This window comes from Dendrobates tinctorius, unplaced genomic scaffold, assembly GCF_039654945.1.
Source record: "Dendrobates tinctorius isolate UK_male_01 unplaced genomic scaffold, ASM3965494v1 ptg000029l, whole genome shotgun sequence".
NCBI lineage: Eukaryota > Metazoa > Chordata > Amphibia > Anura > Dendrobatidae > Dendrobates > Dendrobates tinctorius.
In genome coordinates, this window is record NW_027361697.1 from 36891286 (window position 1) to 36907911 (window position 16626).

General features: G+C 43.6%; 1 protein-coding gene and 1 long non-coding RNA gene across 2 annotated transcripts in view; one reads left to right on the forward strand and one right to left on the reverse strand.

Annotated features, from left to right (window-relative positions):
• Positions 1 to 16626, reverse strand: part of RGS5 (regulator of G protein signaling 5) — a 173276-nt gene that overhangs the window by 84875 nt on the left and 71775 nt on the right. The gene's annotated exons all lie outside the window — the stretch shown is intronic.
• Positions 1 to 16626, forward strand: part of LOC141085946 (uncharacterized) — a 111219-nt gene that overhangs the window by 20616 nt on the left and 73977 nt on the right. Inside the window, exon 2 of the long non-coding RNA XR_012231445.1 lies at positions 15601 to 15764. This is a non-coding gene — a long non-coding RNA (uncharacterized lncRNA). The remainder of the gene's footprint in view (positions 1 to 15600; positions 15765 to 16626) is intronic.

Consider the following 16626-nt stretch of genomic DNA (forward strand, 5'->3'; position numbering starts at 1 on the left):
CACTGGCACAGGGCCCCTGATAGTACGGTGGTGTGTCTGATGGCGGGTGGGCCGAACCTGCACTTTCATCTGCAGCTTCCTCTTTGTCACCGTGTAAGATTGAACTGTATATGGGAAGGGTAACCTGAGTTTCATCAGGGTCAGATTCAGGCCGTGTAGCGTGCGAGGGGAATGTAGTGGTGTGGGTCAATGTACCAACAGATTCATCGAGCAGTGGCTGGGCATCAGTGCACTTGTGTCGCCCCCAGGAGTACGGTCGCCACAGTGGCATTACCTTCCTCCTAGGGAGTGTGATGTCATGCTTGGGAGCAACGAAGGATCTCTCTAGCAGGTTAACTGATTGGGCGGCGTTATTCCCACGAGTCATGACCCTCCAAACAGCGTTCATGAAGGCAAAGTGTTTGTTTTACGTGGGCAGTATGGTTGCAAAGCTGAACCTTAAAGGAATGTCCAGAAGGGCACCACCAGGAGTGGAGCCTACGGTTAAATTCGACTCCACCTGGGAAACCTCAACCATGCCAGCTAAAGAAAAGATGCACACATTGCAAGCTTAATTCCGTTAACGAACGAGAATCCGTCATGCCCCGCGGTCCGAGTCCGGCTTACTAGAGGGACACGTGAGGCTCTGGCACATGAGATTGGCCAATAACTGGTGTGTCATGCCCTTACATGTCCGTGCATGGCTGCATGTGCGCTACACTGAAAAGGCCAGCGTTTGTCGCTTACAGGTGCAGATAACCCGCTGAACAACGTTAGTGATGGGGATCACTGATTACAATTATTACCCGTGAACGATGATTTCCCAGTAAGTGCAGGTCAACCGCAGTTCCGGAATTAGGTCTAACCGTCATTCCTGAAAAAATGAAAAACTTACGTGTGCAAACCACAGGTGCTGTAGCTTGCTTAACAGCTCGCCAGCCATTCTCACGCCCAGTATGGATTACACGTGATTGCACAAAGGTGAGAAAGGGTACCGTATCCCCGGATAACATGTATGGATAGCGTACACATTCAAAATATATGTCTATACATCAGGAGGCAGGCTCAGACGGTGTTAGGCCCAGTATGGATTGCACGTGATTGCACAAAGGTGAGAAAGGGTACCGTATCCCTGGATAACATGTATGGATAGCGTACACATTCAAAATATATGTCTATACATCAGGAGGCAGGCTCAGACGGTGTTAGGCCCAGTATGGATTACACGTGATTGCACAAAGGTGAGAAAGGGTACCGTATCCCCGGATAACATGTATGGATAGCGTACACATTCAAAATATATGTCTATACATCAGGAGGCAGGCTCAGATGGTGTTAGGCCCAGTATGGATTGCACGTGATTGCACAAAGGTGAGAAAGGGTACCGTATCCCCGGATAACATGTATGGATAGCGTACACATTCAAAATATATGTCTATACATCAGGAGGCAGGCTCAGACGGTGTTAGGCCCAGTATGGATTGCACGTCATTGCACAAAGGTGAGAAAGGGTACCGTATCCCCAGATAACATGTATGGATAGCGTACACATTCAAAATATATGTCTATACATCAGGAGGCAGGCTCAGATGGTGTCAGGCACAGTATGGATTTGACGGCCCAGACTACACAGCGGAGGAGCAGGGAGAGGTAAAGATTGCAAATGCTGGGGCCCTGCCCAAGCAAGGGGGGCCCACTCGTGGGCGTCGGTACTGGCACTGGGCCCCTCATAGTACGGCGGTGTGTCTGACAGCGGGTGTGCACCACCACCATCAGAGACACTTGATTGCACTATGAGGGACCTTGTGCCAGTGCCCGCGCCCAAGAGTCGGCCTACCCACCTGTCCAGGGCAACGGCACTCGCACGGTGTCGTGAGCTAGGTGGTGACCCCGGCCATGGGGGGGAGGCAGCACAGTTAGGGAGTTTTAGAAAGTGGCATATGTTGATGTTGGACATTCAGCTGATGCAAAAGGCGAAATAGGTCAAGTCCCAGGAAGAGGTGGACCAAAGCAAGCCATTTTAATGTCACCCTATGTGTCATCAGGGGAAGGTGGGACAAAATCCTTGGAAACCCATGCATGGTTCATTTTAATGAAGGTTAGATCATCCACATTTTGGGTTGACAGACGGGTCCTTTTTTCTGTCAGGATTGATCCAGCTGCACTGAAGACTCTTTCCGATAGCACACTTGCAGCTGGGTAAGCGAGCTCCTGTAAGGCATATTGTGCCAATTCAGGCCAGGTGTCCAGTTTAGCGGCCCAATAGTCAAAGGGGAATGACCTGTGTGGGAGAACATCGATATGGGAGGAAAAGTAGTTTGTAACCATAGTTGACAACTGCTGTCTCCTGTCACTTTCCATCGATGCTGTATTACCAGTTGTGTGAGCGGTACTTGAAAAATCAGTCCACAACATTGTCATGAAACCCCTGTCTCCAACGCCACTTCTGCTGTGTGCACCATGAACACCTCTGCCAAGCTGCCCCCGGCCCGTACGGCTCGTGTGAGAACCATCACCGCTGCTGTGTGCTGGGAATGCCTCAAGCAACCGATTTACCAGAGTTGCTTGTTTATTAGCCAATATTAGGTCAAGGTTCTCCTGTGGCATGATGTTTTGTAATTTGCCTTTATAGCGTGGATCCAGGATGCTGGCCAACCAGTAGTCGTCATCGTTCATCATTTTGGCAATGCGGGGGTCCCTTTTTAGGATCCGCAAGGCATAATCTGACATGTGGGCCAATGTTCCCGGTGTCAATGATGCACTGCGAGTGCTGGGTGGAGGAGCACTTTCTGGCAAATCCACATCCCTCCAGTCACGCACAAACCCTGTACCAGACCTTGCCACGCCAACATTTTCACTTGCCCCACGAGATGCATCCTCCTCCCCTAAGTAATCATCCCCATCATCATCCTCCTCCTCTTCTTCCTCCACCTCGTCCAGGAGAGGTCCCTGAGCAGACAATGGCTGAATGTTATCAAGGATTCCCTCCTCCTCTTCCTCCTCATCAACATTGGCTGCAGACGCCTGCTCCTTAAGGTGCGTCAAAGTTTGCATGAGCAGACGCATAAGTGGGATGCTCATGCTTAGGATGGCGTCGTCTGCGCTTACCAGCCGTGTGCATTCCTCAAAACACTGAAGGACTTTACAGAGGTCTTTCAGCTTCGACCACTGCACACCTGTCAACTCCATGTCTGCTCTCAAAGTGCCTGGCCGTGTATCCTCCCACAAATGCATTATGGCCTGCCTCTGCTCGCACAGCAACTCCACCATGTGCAGGGTGGAGTTCCACCTTGTTGCAATGTCGATAATGAGGCGGTGGTTGGGAAGGTGGAGCAATCGCTGCAGCTTCTGCATATGAACGGAGTGTACAGGCGACCGGCGGATGTGCGCGCACAGTCTTCGCACCTTCTGGAGCAGGGCTGTTAACTCCGGATAATTTTTGAGGAAGCACTGCACCACCAGGTTCAATGTGTGAGCCAAGCAAGGTATGTGGCTGAGTTTTGAAAGGGCTATGGCTGCCACAAAATTACGGCCGTTATCACTAACTACCTTGCCTGCCTCAAGATGTACACTGCCCAGCCATGACTCAGTTTGTCGCTTCAAGTATTCGGCCAGCACCTCGGCGGTGTGTCTGTCGCCCAAACACATCATCTGCAACACAGCCTGCTGACGCTTTCCACTAGCTGCTCGATAGGGGGACACCTCGTGTGCAACAGTGGCAGCTGCAGATGGAGTGCTCGTACGACTGCGCTCTGTGGACGAGCTTTCGCTTCTGGAGGAGGAGGAGGAGGAGGGTCGAACGCCTACAGCCAACTGTTTCCTATACCGTGGGCTAGGCAGCACTGTCCCACCACCGCTGTCCCCTGTGGACCCTGCATCCACCACATTAACCCAGTGCGCAGTGATGGACACGTAACGGCCCTGGCCATGCCGACTGGACCATGCATCAGTTGTGAGGTGCACCTTTCCACTCACTGACTGCTTGAGTGCATGGACAATGCGGTCTTTTACATGATGGTGGAGGGCTGGGATGGCTTTGCGAGAGAAGAAGTGGCGACTGGGTAGGTCATAGCGTGGTACTGCATAGGCCATGAGTTCGCGGAAAGCTGCGCTTTCCACCAACCGATAGGGCATCATCTCAAACGAGATTAGTATGGCAATGTGGGCGTTCAAACCCAGTGTACGCGGATGAGAGACTGAGTACTTTCTTGACCTACTCATAGTGTCTGGGAGGGTGAGCTGGACTTGAGAGCTGCATATGGTGGAAGTAGCGGTGGACAGGGCGGACTGAGAGAGGGTTGATAATGGTGATGGAGTTGGTGTTCTTTCTGATGGCCTAGATTCAGTATTTCGTTGATATAACAGTGGGATTCCCTGACTGCTGTGGCCTTGCAACGACACCTCAACATTTGCTGCTGTGCTAACCGGTGGGCTTACAGTGGGGGAAACAATGTAGCGTTGCTGACTACCTTGGGCGGCACGGTGGCTGGGGTCCTGGGTTTGAATCCCACCAAGGACAACATCTGCAAGGAGTTTGTATGTTCTCCCCGTGTTTGCATGGGTTTCCTCCGGGTACTCCGGTTTCCTCCCACATTCTAAAGACATACTGATAGGGAATTTAGATTGTGAGCCCCATCGGGGACAGTGATGATAATATGTGCAAATTGTAAAGCGCTGCGGAATATGTTAGCGCTATATAAAAATAAAGATTATTATTATTATTATTACCTTCTTTGTGATCAGTTGCACATATGGCACTTGAGGTTTGGTGTTGTGTCCACGCTTGCAAGTGCATGCTGGTTAAATGTTTAAGCATGCAACTGGCATTCAAATTTTTCAGATTTTTCCCTCGGCTAAAGGTCTTTGCGCACTTCTTACAGATAACCTTGGCCTGATCATGAGGATTTTGTTCAAAAAAGTGCCACACTGCACTCTTCCTACTTTGGCAGACATTTTGCGGCCTAGCACACTGTGATCTTTTGACCCTCTGGACAAGCTGTCCAGCAACTCTTTTGATGTTTGGAACCTGTCTTTGGAGTGCTCAGGGCCTGCCAGATAACAGCTGTTGCGATGTCGATGTCTGCTGTGGATGCTCCTCATCTGAGCTATTGGAAGCAGCACCCTCTTCCCCCAATGGATGCCAATCTGGGTCAACAACTGGGTCATCCATCACCTCCTCTTCAATGTCATGTGCACCTTCCTCTGTGTCACCGTGTATGGTGGTATAGTGTGCGGGAAGGGGCACCTGAGTCTCATCAGGGTCAGAATCTGGCTCTGTACACTGCGAGGACAATGTAGTGCTCTGAGTGAATGTACCAGCAGAATCATCTATCAGCGGCTGTGCATCAGTGCACTCCATGTCAGATTCATCTTGGCCTGGGTAATTCACCATTTCACTTGATAATCCAGGCATGGTATGTGAAAACAGCTCCATGGAGTAATCAGTAGTATGGCCTGCGTCATCCTTCAATCTTGGTTGGGGTGAAGGACACAAGGAAAGGTGTGGTTCATGAACATGAGCCTCCAATGACGACTCAGTGCTTTTATTTTTTACAACTTCAGAAGAGGAGGCGATAGAGCTGGAGGCTGAGTCAGCAATGTAAGACAAAACTTTTTCCTGAAGCTCTGGCTTTAAAAGCGGTTTGCCAACTCCTAGAAAACTAAGCCTTCGAGGCCTTGTGGAGCCAGACGATGACGCAGGCTCAACACCTCCTGCATTCGGTCCTATTTTGCTTTTGCCACTACCATCAGATCCACCACCAACACCATCATTACCAGCTGCCATCCCCCACCCAATTCCACGGCCTCTTCCACCAGCCTTCCTCATTTTTGGTAGAAATGTAGACAAAATCCAACAAACTATATAGTAATGTAAAACAAGGTACAAGGTGTCTATAGGACAGGGGAGATTTTGAATTTCTGCAGACATTTGAGGACACTGGACACTTTTGGATTGTGTGAGGACCACTGAATATCAGAGCGCTATGTCACAGGCTCGATGGCACAGGTGTGAAAAAAGTGACTACAGGATAAGGGAGATTTTGAATTTCTGCAGACACTAGTGGACACTGGACACTTTTGGATTGTGTGAGGCCCACTGAATATCAGAGCGCTATGTCACAGGCTCGATGGCACAGGTGTGAAAAAAGTGACTACAGGATAAGGGAGATTTTGAATTTCTGCAGACACTAGTGGACACTGGACACTTTTGGATTGTGTGAGGCCCACTGAATATCAGAGTGCTATGTCACAGGCTTGATGGCACAGGTGTGAAAAAAGTGACTACAGGATAAGGGAGATTTTGAATTTCTGCAGACACTAGTGGACACTGGACACTTTTGGATTGTGTGAGGCCCACTGAATATCAGAGCGCTATGTCACAGGCTCGATGGCACAGGTGTGAAAAAAGTGACTACAGGATAAGGGACATTTTGAATTTCTGCAGACACTAGTGGACACTGGACACTTTTGGATTGTGTGAGGCCCACTGAATATCAGAGCGCTATGTCACAGGCTCGATGGCACAGGTGTGAAAAAAGTGACTACAGGATAAGGGAGATTTTGAATTTCTGCAGACACTAGTGGACACTGGACACTTTTGGATTGTGTGAGGCCCACTGAATATCAGAGCGCTATGTCACAGGCTCGATGGCACAGGTGTGAAAAAAGTGACTACAGGATAAGAGAGATTTTGAATTTCTGCAGACACTAGTGGACACTGGACACTTTTGGATTGAGTGAGGCCCACTGACGCTGTATGGTGTGAAAAAATGCACGCTCAGTACCTCAGCAGGCTGAAAAAGAGCGCAAAACAAACTTTTGAAACGCGACTTTGGCGCGTAAGTCGCCGACCTCGTGGCCGACCTCATCCTAGGGTCGGGTTTCGTTTCATGAAACCCGACTTTGCCAAAAGTCGGCGACTTTTGAAATTTTTCGACCCGTTTCACTCAACTCTAGTGATAATGATTTGCTATGGTGTCCCATTGTGACCTGTGACAGAGTCACAAATGTTTCTAAATATACTAGATTTTCTATTGCTGGTCAATAGTCGATTTCAGAGTATTGTGTTCAGAAATTTGCTGTCACGCGACACATTGCGTGTAGCCCTAGCCTTAAGCGAAGTGGTGACATGTTTCTATTATACTTTCTCTCTGATTGTTCCAATCCTGGTTTTGGCTTACACTGATTTAGAATACTGAATGTGTGGATGTGGCCTTGTAAGAAATCTATGAATTTGACTTCATGTTACACAGTCCATTATAGTACTATTATATAGTATTATTATATTATTGCTGTCACGTCGCCGTCAGACTCAGGACCTGCTGTCTCGGCCTTGGCCACTAGGAGGCGCCGGACTGTCACATCACGGTCTGACTCAGGGTCTGCTATCCCAGCTTCGGCCACTAGGAGGCGCCGGACTGTCCCATCACCGGCTGACTCACGGCCTGCTGTTCCTGCCTCGGTCACTGGGAGGCGCTGTGCTTCACCCCCGAGTAATGGCGGCAATAGAGATGAGGCGCTTGCGCAGGCATCCGCTGGACACAGGCTCCGCTCCTTGGTCAGTCATGAAGGGGCTGGTGCATCACCATCCGACCTGGTCCTGGGGGCGGTCCGGATGACATCAGCAGTCCGGGAGCCTGTGAGGGATGACCTGATCCCTCAAATACTTTGGGTCTGGTCTTGCAGGCCGCCAGATATATTCTTGGTTCCCCTATGTGCTACTGTGTGATTGACTATTTTTTGACTCTGACCTCAGCCTGGATTTCTGACCCCTCTATTGCCTGACGATTCTGTACTTCTGCTATTCTCCTGGTTTGTGACCTTGGCCTGGATATTCTGACTCTGCTACTGCATAACGATTCTGTACCTCTGCCGTCCTCTTGGTTTATGACTCTGACCTTGGCCTGAATTTGCCTCTGCTATTGCCTGCCGTTTTTGTACTTCTGCTGTCCGCCTGGTTTAGACTCGGATTCCCGACTACGCTTTTGGTCTCGTTTTTTAACCCCTCTCTGGTGACCGTCCTGCTCTGGCCGCTGCTCATATTCAGACAGCTACCTCCTGGGCTCTGCTGTAAATCTAGATCCCTGTATAGGGGTAAAGGGTATCGGGGTTGCTCGGGGTGCTGTCTTACTGCAGCCCAGACTTGCAGACGGACGTTACAATTGCCAGTTTTTAAATGAAGGTCTTTTTTATTAATGAAAATAAAAATCCAAACCTACAGGGCCCTGTGTGAAAAAGTGATTTCCCTCTAAACCTAATAATTGGTTGGATCACCCTTAGCAGTAACAACTGCAATAAAGCGTTTGCAATAACTGGCAATGAGTCTTTAAAACGCACTGGAGGAATTCTGTCCCACTCATCTTTGCAGAATTGTTGTAATTCAGTCACATTGGAGGTTTTCCAAGCATAAACCTCTTTGTTAAGGTCATGCAACAGCATCTCAATCAGAATAAGGTCAGGACTTTGACTAGGACACTCCAACCAAGGAAAAGGAACAGCATCCGGTCCAGGTGAAAAATTGTATCAAAAATTTATTCTGCCAGTACAAAATACAACGTTTCGGCCATATTGTGGCTTTTTCATATACTTGAAAAAGGCTACAATATGGCCGAAACGTTGTATTTTGTACTGGCAGAATAAATTTTTGATACAATTTTTCACCTGGACCGGATGCTGTTCCTTTTCCTTGTTTGGACTATTGTTCATTTGGGTCCATGAACCTTTGAACTGGCATCCACCCCTCCGTTGTGCTGTCAGCTGCTCTTTGCTGTTTAGGACACTCCAACGTCTTAATTTTCTTTTTTCAAGCCAGCCTTTCAGAGGTGGACTTGCTGTTGTGTTTTGGATCATTGTCCTACTGCATAACCCAAGTGAGCTTCAGCTTGAGGTCACAAACAGATGGCCGGACATTCTCCTTCAGGATTTTTGGTAGACAGCAGAATTCTTGAATTCATTTACCACAGCAAGTCTTCCAGGTCCTGAAGCAGCAAAATAGCCCAAGACCATCACATTACCATCACCACCATATTTTACTGTTGTTATGATGTTCCTTTTCTGAAATGCTGTGTTACTTCTACACTAGATATAATGGAACACACACCTTACAAAAAGTTCAACTTTTGTCTTGTTAGTCCACAGAGTAATCTCCCAAAAGTCTTGGGCATCAACAAGAAACAAGATGTTTTCTGGCAAAACTGAGACAAGCCTTTATGTTCTCATTTCTCAGCAGTGTTTTTCATCTTGGAACTCTGCCATGCAGGCCAATTTTGCAAAGTCTCTTTTTTATGGTGGAGACATGAACATCAACCCTAATTGAGGCAAGTGAGGCTTGCAGTCCTTTGGATGCTTTATGAGGTATTTTGTGACCTCTTGGATAAGTAATTACTGCTCTCTCGAGGTAATTTTGGTTGGCCAGCCACTCCTGGGAAGGTTTACCACTGTTCCATGTTTTTGCTCTTTGTGAATAATGGTTCTCACTGTGGCTCGCTGGAGTCCCAAAGCCTTAGAAATGGCTTAATAACCTTTTCCAGACTGATAGATCTCAATTACTTTGTTTTTCATTTGTTCCAGAATTTCTTTGCATTGTGGCATGATGGCTAGCTCTTGAGGATCTTTTGGTCTACTTCACTTTGTCATGCAGATCCTATTTAAGTGATTTCTTTATTGAGAACAGGTGCAGCAGTAATTAGGCCTGCTTGTGGTTAGGGAATTTGAAGTCAGCTTCCCAAAGATGTCATAAACCACAGTTAATTATGTATTAAAGAGGGGGGATCAATTTTTCACACAGAGCCTGTATTTTTGGATTTCTTTCCACCTTAATAATAAAGACCTTCACTTAAAAAATGCATTTGCGTGTTTCCTTGTCTTATCTTTGGCTAATATTTAAATTTGTTTGGTGAACTGAAACATTTAAGTGTAATAAACATGCAATAGAATAAGAAATCAGGAATGAGGCAAACACTTTTTCACACCATTGTAGATTTGGGCTTTTACTTTCTGCCATTTTTAGTACAGTGATAGAGTTAAATTTGTGAGTTTGATTAATCAAAACCAATCCATTTACTGAGTGCATTTGGTTAGTAGGGTTTGGTAAGCTGAGACTAATACATATTAATGTGGAAAAAATGTTTATGTTCAATAGTTATTAAATGAGCAAATAATCTTGTGTTCAGGTCCATAATTGTTTGCAACTAAACCACATCGCTATAGGCAAGAACATGTAAAAAAAATCTATGTCAACAGATTACTAATATATGAATATACTGTTGAAAGGCAGAACTACGAGTTGTCCTCTGAGTTATATTTACTCATGAGCTACACGTACGCCTGGGAAAAAAAATGACACTTGAAGACTTATCTACAGAAAAAATTGTGACTTGTAAGTCAGTAATGAGAGATATAGTATTTCTGTACCAATGTATTTTTAACCTTGTAATTGTAAATCTAGACACTTAATATTTCCAAAACCAGCAGGTGATGAAAGCATCAAACTCCCATTATACATGTAAGCATGCTTTTCATTTTAAGGCTATTTCTATGGATAAATGGGAAAAACACTTTGATGGATTTTTTTGGATTCTTATTTCACCCAGAAATAGTAGAGTGGTGGGAAAAAAGAAGAAATTAGAATTTGATGGAATCTCAGCTTTATATGAAATCATTTTAGAGATCATCAAATCTTTACAAAATACTTGTATAACCATAGATGGATACAATGGCATAAATATTGTATAACAGATTTATGGCTTATGGAAAAAAAAGAGTTCAGCTCAGGATGACCAAATTTTAGATCCATTACATAGAGAGGACATAAGCAAGACTCTTTCCCCAAGAACATTGCAACAGTGACATTAAGACTAGAGAAACACTATCAGTATTTAGTCAGTATTTCACATCAGTATTTGTAAGCCAAAACCCGGAGTGGGTCAAACATGCAGAATTGGTGCACTTGTTGCTATTATACCTTGTCCTCTGATTGTTCCTCACCTTGCTTTGGCTTACAAATGCTGAGAAAAAATACTGAACAAATACTGATAGTGCGGCCGTAGCCTAAAGGGGACAAACACCCATAGGATCATCAAATCCTCTTGTCCTGGCATGAGAAGGAAAGTGGTCAAGGGCAAATCAAGCACTGAGCCTTTATGTCCTGAAGGAAGGTGAGAATGCATAGCTCCCAACCATCCCCGATCACGGACTATCCCACTGTCCTTTGAGATCAGGGCTATGTCCCGACTTCCACTCACTCCTGTTCTTCCGCCTTCACTGCTCCATAGTTCTTCCTACTCTTCCCCTGAGTCTGTGGTGTAGGGCTGTCATCTCTCTAATCTCTACAGACTTAAGTCCCCATCACACACAGTAATCTCACTAGCGAGATCGCTGCTGAGTCACAAGTTTTGTGACGCAACAGCGATCTCACCAGCGAGATCGCTGTGTGTGACATTTACCAGCGACCGCCCCCCCCTGCCGGGTAGCACTGATCATCCTGGAATGGCCAGGACATTTTTTTGATCGCTGGTCTCCCGCTGGCCAGCACGCATCGCTGCGTGTGGCAGGCGGGAGACCAGCGATCAGCGAGTTGGCGCTGGTAACTAAGGTACACATCGGGCTTCTAAGTGGCGCGCAGCGCTTAGAAACCCGATGTGTACCTTAGTTACCTGCGCGCTGGTGCAGGGAGCTGGTAACCAAGGTACACATTGGGTTTCTAAGTGCCGCGTGCCACTTAGAAACCCGATGTGTACCTTGGTTACCAGCTCCCTGCACCAGCGCGCTGGTAACTAAGGTACACAATGGGTAACTAAGTGAGGTGCATCGCTTGTTACCTGCGTGTCGCTGGTGCTGATCGCTGGTGAAGCTGCCTGTTTGGCAGCTCACCAGCAATCATGTAGCGACACGCCAGCGATCCTGACAAGGTCATATCGTTGTCGGGATCGCTGGTGCTTTGCTATGTGTGACAGGGCTCTTACATTCAATTAAATAATTCTTTTCTTGACATCTCACCAGGATTCAAACTGCCCAACTGGAAACATTGGAAGCAGTAACAAAAGTTACAACACACAAGTTGTACTGAAACATGTGAGAGAATTTTCCCGTCCTTAATATATATTGTATTCCTAAATAACAGGCAGAGTGTACTGCTACATAGAAATACATCTATATATACCAATGCATTTCTATGTACCTATATCTTAGAGGGAAAACACAAATCTGAGATCTTCCTATAAAATTACTAAAAAAAAAAAAAGAAAAGCAATTACAATAATGACAAATTTAAAACACATTAAAAACGCTGTTACAAATCAGCAACAAATAAAGGTGAAAATGTATAAAAAATGCAGCAAAAATGAAACAACCAGAGAAAATTGTCATTGAATAGTTTGATGGGGACACCTGCAGAAAATAATAAAAGAAAAAAAGAAAAAAAAAAGCAGTAAGTACACGATGTGTGAATACTGCCTTACACAAAAAAGCAAGCTCTCATGTAGTAAAGCGTACATAAAAATGAAAAAGTTATGGCTGCTTCAACAAAAAAATGGAGGAGACACTCCTGTCTGGAGAAAAGAAGGTTTAATCTCCAGAAGAGTCAGACCTTCTTTACCATAAGAACTATTAATTTATGGAAGTGCTTACTGCAGTAGCTGGTCACGATGGGATTTGTCGATGGTTTTAAAAAAAAGTTTAGATGTTTTATTTTTACAAGAAAAAACATAAATCTTATGTAAATGTGTATAATTTTTGTTCTGATTGTTCATCCAGTTGATCGGCACTTGGGATTTGGAGGGAAAAACTTTATTGGACCAAGAGGAAAAGTAAAGAAGAACACAGCTATTAATGTTCTATGCCATTGAGTAATACATTATTTGCATTATATTATTAATCCTATTATAGAGTGTGTGGACAGGGGAGTGCATTTCCTGCAAACTACATTTGGATCTATTAATGTAATAGTAAGCAATAGTATACTTTTGTAATTTTTTTTCTCCCTATGGGGTGAACGATGTGTTATTTGAAATAATCCAATGCTTTCCTGAGGCTAATTGAACGGTAATTGTAGAGCTGGTGAGCTGTTTTATAATTAATCAGTACAAAATAAAACAATTTGCTTAAAAGGTTCTGTAATCTGTTCTGTGCTGCTCGCGGGTATTTGCACAGATCACGCCTGTTTTTCTTTCAGCAATTTAAACTCAGTAAATATGACTCCTTTGTATGACAGCTAAGGGCAAATTATCAATTGATTGAGTAACACAATTCAATGTAGGAACTGTATGAAGGGTTATTTTGGCACAGAACTACTGGCAGATGTGGACCTCTTATAAAAATCTCACTTACGTCCATGTGAGAATAGGAGACAGTCATACGTTTATATTTTATTCAGTGCTATGGGCTAATTTAACCTGCATAAACTGTAAAAAACAGCTTTTAAAGAGAATCTGTCACCAGGTTTTTGCTATCTCATCTGAGAGCAGCATAATGTAGGAAAAGAGACCTTGATTCCAATGATGTATCACTTTGTGTCACAACTGCTTCACCCAGTAAACGATCAGAGTCTTTAGATATAGCATGTAGCAGAACTCAGAGAGCTGACCCCACCCACACAAAGTACATAGTCTATTGACAGTGAGCTGATTATCAGAGAAGGGGGCCTGGTCGGACCACTTGGCACAAGGGAGCTAGTCTGGACAATGATAATTTCCAGGTGATAAAATATTAATTGCATGGAAATAACAGCGCATAACCTAATAAGTGACAATCTCTGAAATTTGTGTCTCAGCCCGTACCTCCTACTGTCCTCAGATTACATAGTAAAAACTTGCTGGTACATCCCCTTTAAGCACTATTAAACAATTTTTGTTAATGGTTTTGTGCAATTCTAGCAAACTTTTCATATAAGAAAACCTATATAAAGAATTTGCAGAGCTCAACATGTTAAAAAATAAACATATTTCATTGAAAAGTATTTAAAAATATATATTTATTGAATATACAAGTTAAATGTATCAGAGTTTCTGCACAAAAAGCGAGCAGATAAAACGCAGCAGAAAAAAATGCAGCATTTAAACTACATGTGAACACTGTCTCAGCATTACATTTTCTTGATCATACCATTTTTTACACTCTATTGATCTTCTTAAATAATCAGTTCACTGTAGTGTACAGGTTGCTAAGGATTACATAGTCAACAAATATGTCTGTCATTTGCTGAGTTGTGATGTTTATATTTTTGTTACATTTCCATTAAAAATTGTATTATTGTAATTGTTTTTCATAAGTTTCTTGTAAATTTCTAGGAAGAAAAAAAATCTGACTTTCATATTACGCCTAGAATACAGGTACACAGAAATGCACTGATATATTCAGATGTATCTCTATGTATCAATGCCCCCAATACTATGGATTTGGAGGTCTGAATCCTTGGTAGACAAGATATCAAGACATGGGAAGAATTAGTTATTTAATTGATTGTAAGTATATACAGAGAAAAGAGATGCTGGACTTGTCCCCCCAGAGGAGGAAGAAGAACTATGGAGCAGTGAAGAAGCAGGAGAGACATCTTATAGAGTGAGTGTGAATCGGGACATTGCTCTGACCTCCCGGGTAGGTGGGACAGTTCCACCAAATCAGGACTGTCCCACTAGATCTGGGATGGTTAGGAGCTATGATCAAATGTAACCTCTAGAAACCAGATTTCCTGTTCAATAGGTTCTAGATCAAAGTGAAGTGCCATCATTGGATTACTTTTATTTTTTTTGTATCTGTGCTGAATTAAATTGTCACTCTACATGATTTGAGCTATTCTTTGTGATACAGAGCGCCAAACAAAAATAAAACCTCAATGTGCACGCTACCTGCATGGGACACTAGAGGGAGCATGGAAGCTTATTGAGCTCAAAATTAATACAGTATCCATTAGGTCAGAAGCTTTTATACATTAAGTCTAGGTGTAAGTAGGAGATTTGGATCTATGTTTTAGAAAAACTATTTTCCCACCAGTAAGACTCCCCTCACACATACTTTTTGTCAGTGTTTATTCTTGCATTTTTTCAGAGATTTTTGTGCATTTTTTTTAAAAAGTTAATGGGGGGAATTAATCAAGACTAGCATTTTTTATTCCAGTTTTAATGAGTCAAGACCATCATGAACATCCAGGCCTGTGTCTTTTAAATGCTGGAATAACCACATTGTTTTTGAAGAAAAAAAAGGTTCAAGAAAAACATGGGTGATGTTTTTCCTGAAGCTTCCTCTTTGACATTTATCATGTGGATTTTCTTTTCTTTTGTCTTATATGTATAAGATAATGGTGTCTTGCAAGCGGAAGCCACCTGAAGAAAAGACAGGTCACTTCTTTCAGCCATATCATAGCTTTCAAAGCCTGAAGTGGTTAAAAAAGAAGTGAAAAAATGGAATATAGGCATAGCAAAGTAGATTGCTATAGGTCCTCTCTCCTCCTGTACCAGTCGTGACTTGTATTGTTTAAGGTTACTTTACTCGTTTTTATTATGAATACCCATTTTCCCGTGTAAAGTGTCATGGAATATATGGCACTATAATAATAAATAATAATAATAACAAGTCGTTTTGATATTTCCATGCATTATTTTCATTCTTTTTGCTGCTCTTTTACAGCTTTTTAGAAGGGTTCCAGGTGGAATATGACTGAGACATACATCATGTGCACAAACAATTAAAATATCAATTTAAATTAAAAATGGAGTCAGTGAACCCCAAAATGTCAATCAAGCTGCTAAATATTTACATAGGAGACAGAGCCATTATTGAAACCATACACGGTATGTATAGTTTAACTTAACATTTCATTTAAAATAAACTTTTACTTGATTCGCAGTGATGCAACATCACGCCTATTTGCCTAATTTAGCCAGTACCTTATAGTGATTGGTATGTCTCCAAATCGAGATGACAGATTCCCTTTAAGGATAACACAGCTATTTTTATGGGGGTTTTCAAAGTAAGTATTATGTTCTTAATAATAATTATAGTTTTCTTATGTAGTTTTTCTATTCTATAATGTAGTGAGATCTACTACACCCAATCCTTACTTTTGCAGTCTATGGCAGATGACAATGATCGACGTGATGTTCGCTTTTTTTTATTCATTTGAATGTGATGACAACTTTCTTGGGTTTATCTAACAGGAAGGCAGGAGAATGTACATTCTCTTTTGTAATTTTAATTACAATTCCAATTTGTTTGTCTTTTTAAATATGGTTTGTTTTAAAAAGTAAAGGTTCTTTAACATGGGACAATTTTCAACTAAACAATCGTTTGGAAGATAATTGTGTCTCCCTGCTTCTTTACCGCCACAAAAGGGTTAAATATGTACTGTTTTGCATGTGTTTTGTGAGCAATGAGAGTTGTTGTTTTCAGTGTGAAGAAGGAGGAGATGAAGAATGCTCTTGGAAGCCATTAGACATGTGCTCTATCCAGGAGTAGAGCAAGAAGCATCAGGGAATCAGCCCCTAGACCATCCATTCTTTCAGAGCAGGGTGGTAAGCTGAGAGACTGTGTGGGATTATGGAACCAACAGCATAGTGTTTTCTTCGGGAAAACTGCAGTGAACTAGGATCAGTGAAGGATTGTGCAAGAAGGAACTTGAGCTGCCTTACACAGGACCCAAGCTGCAAGTTGCCA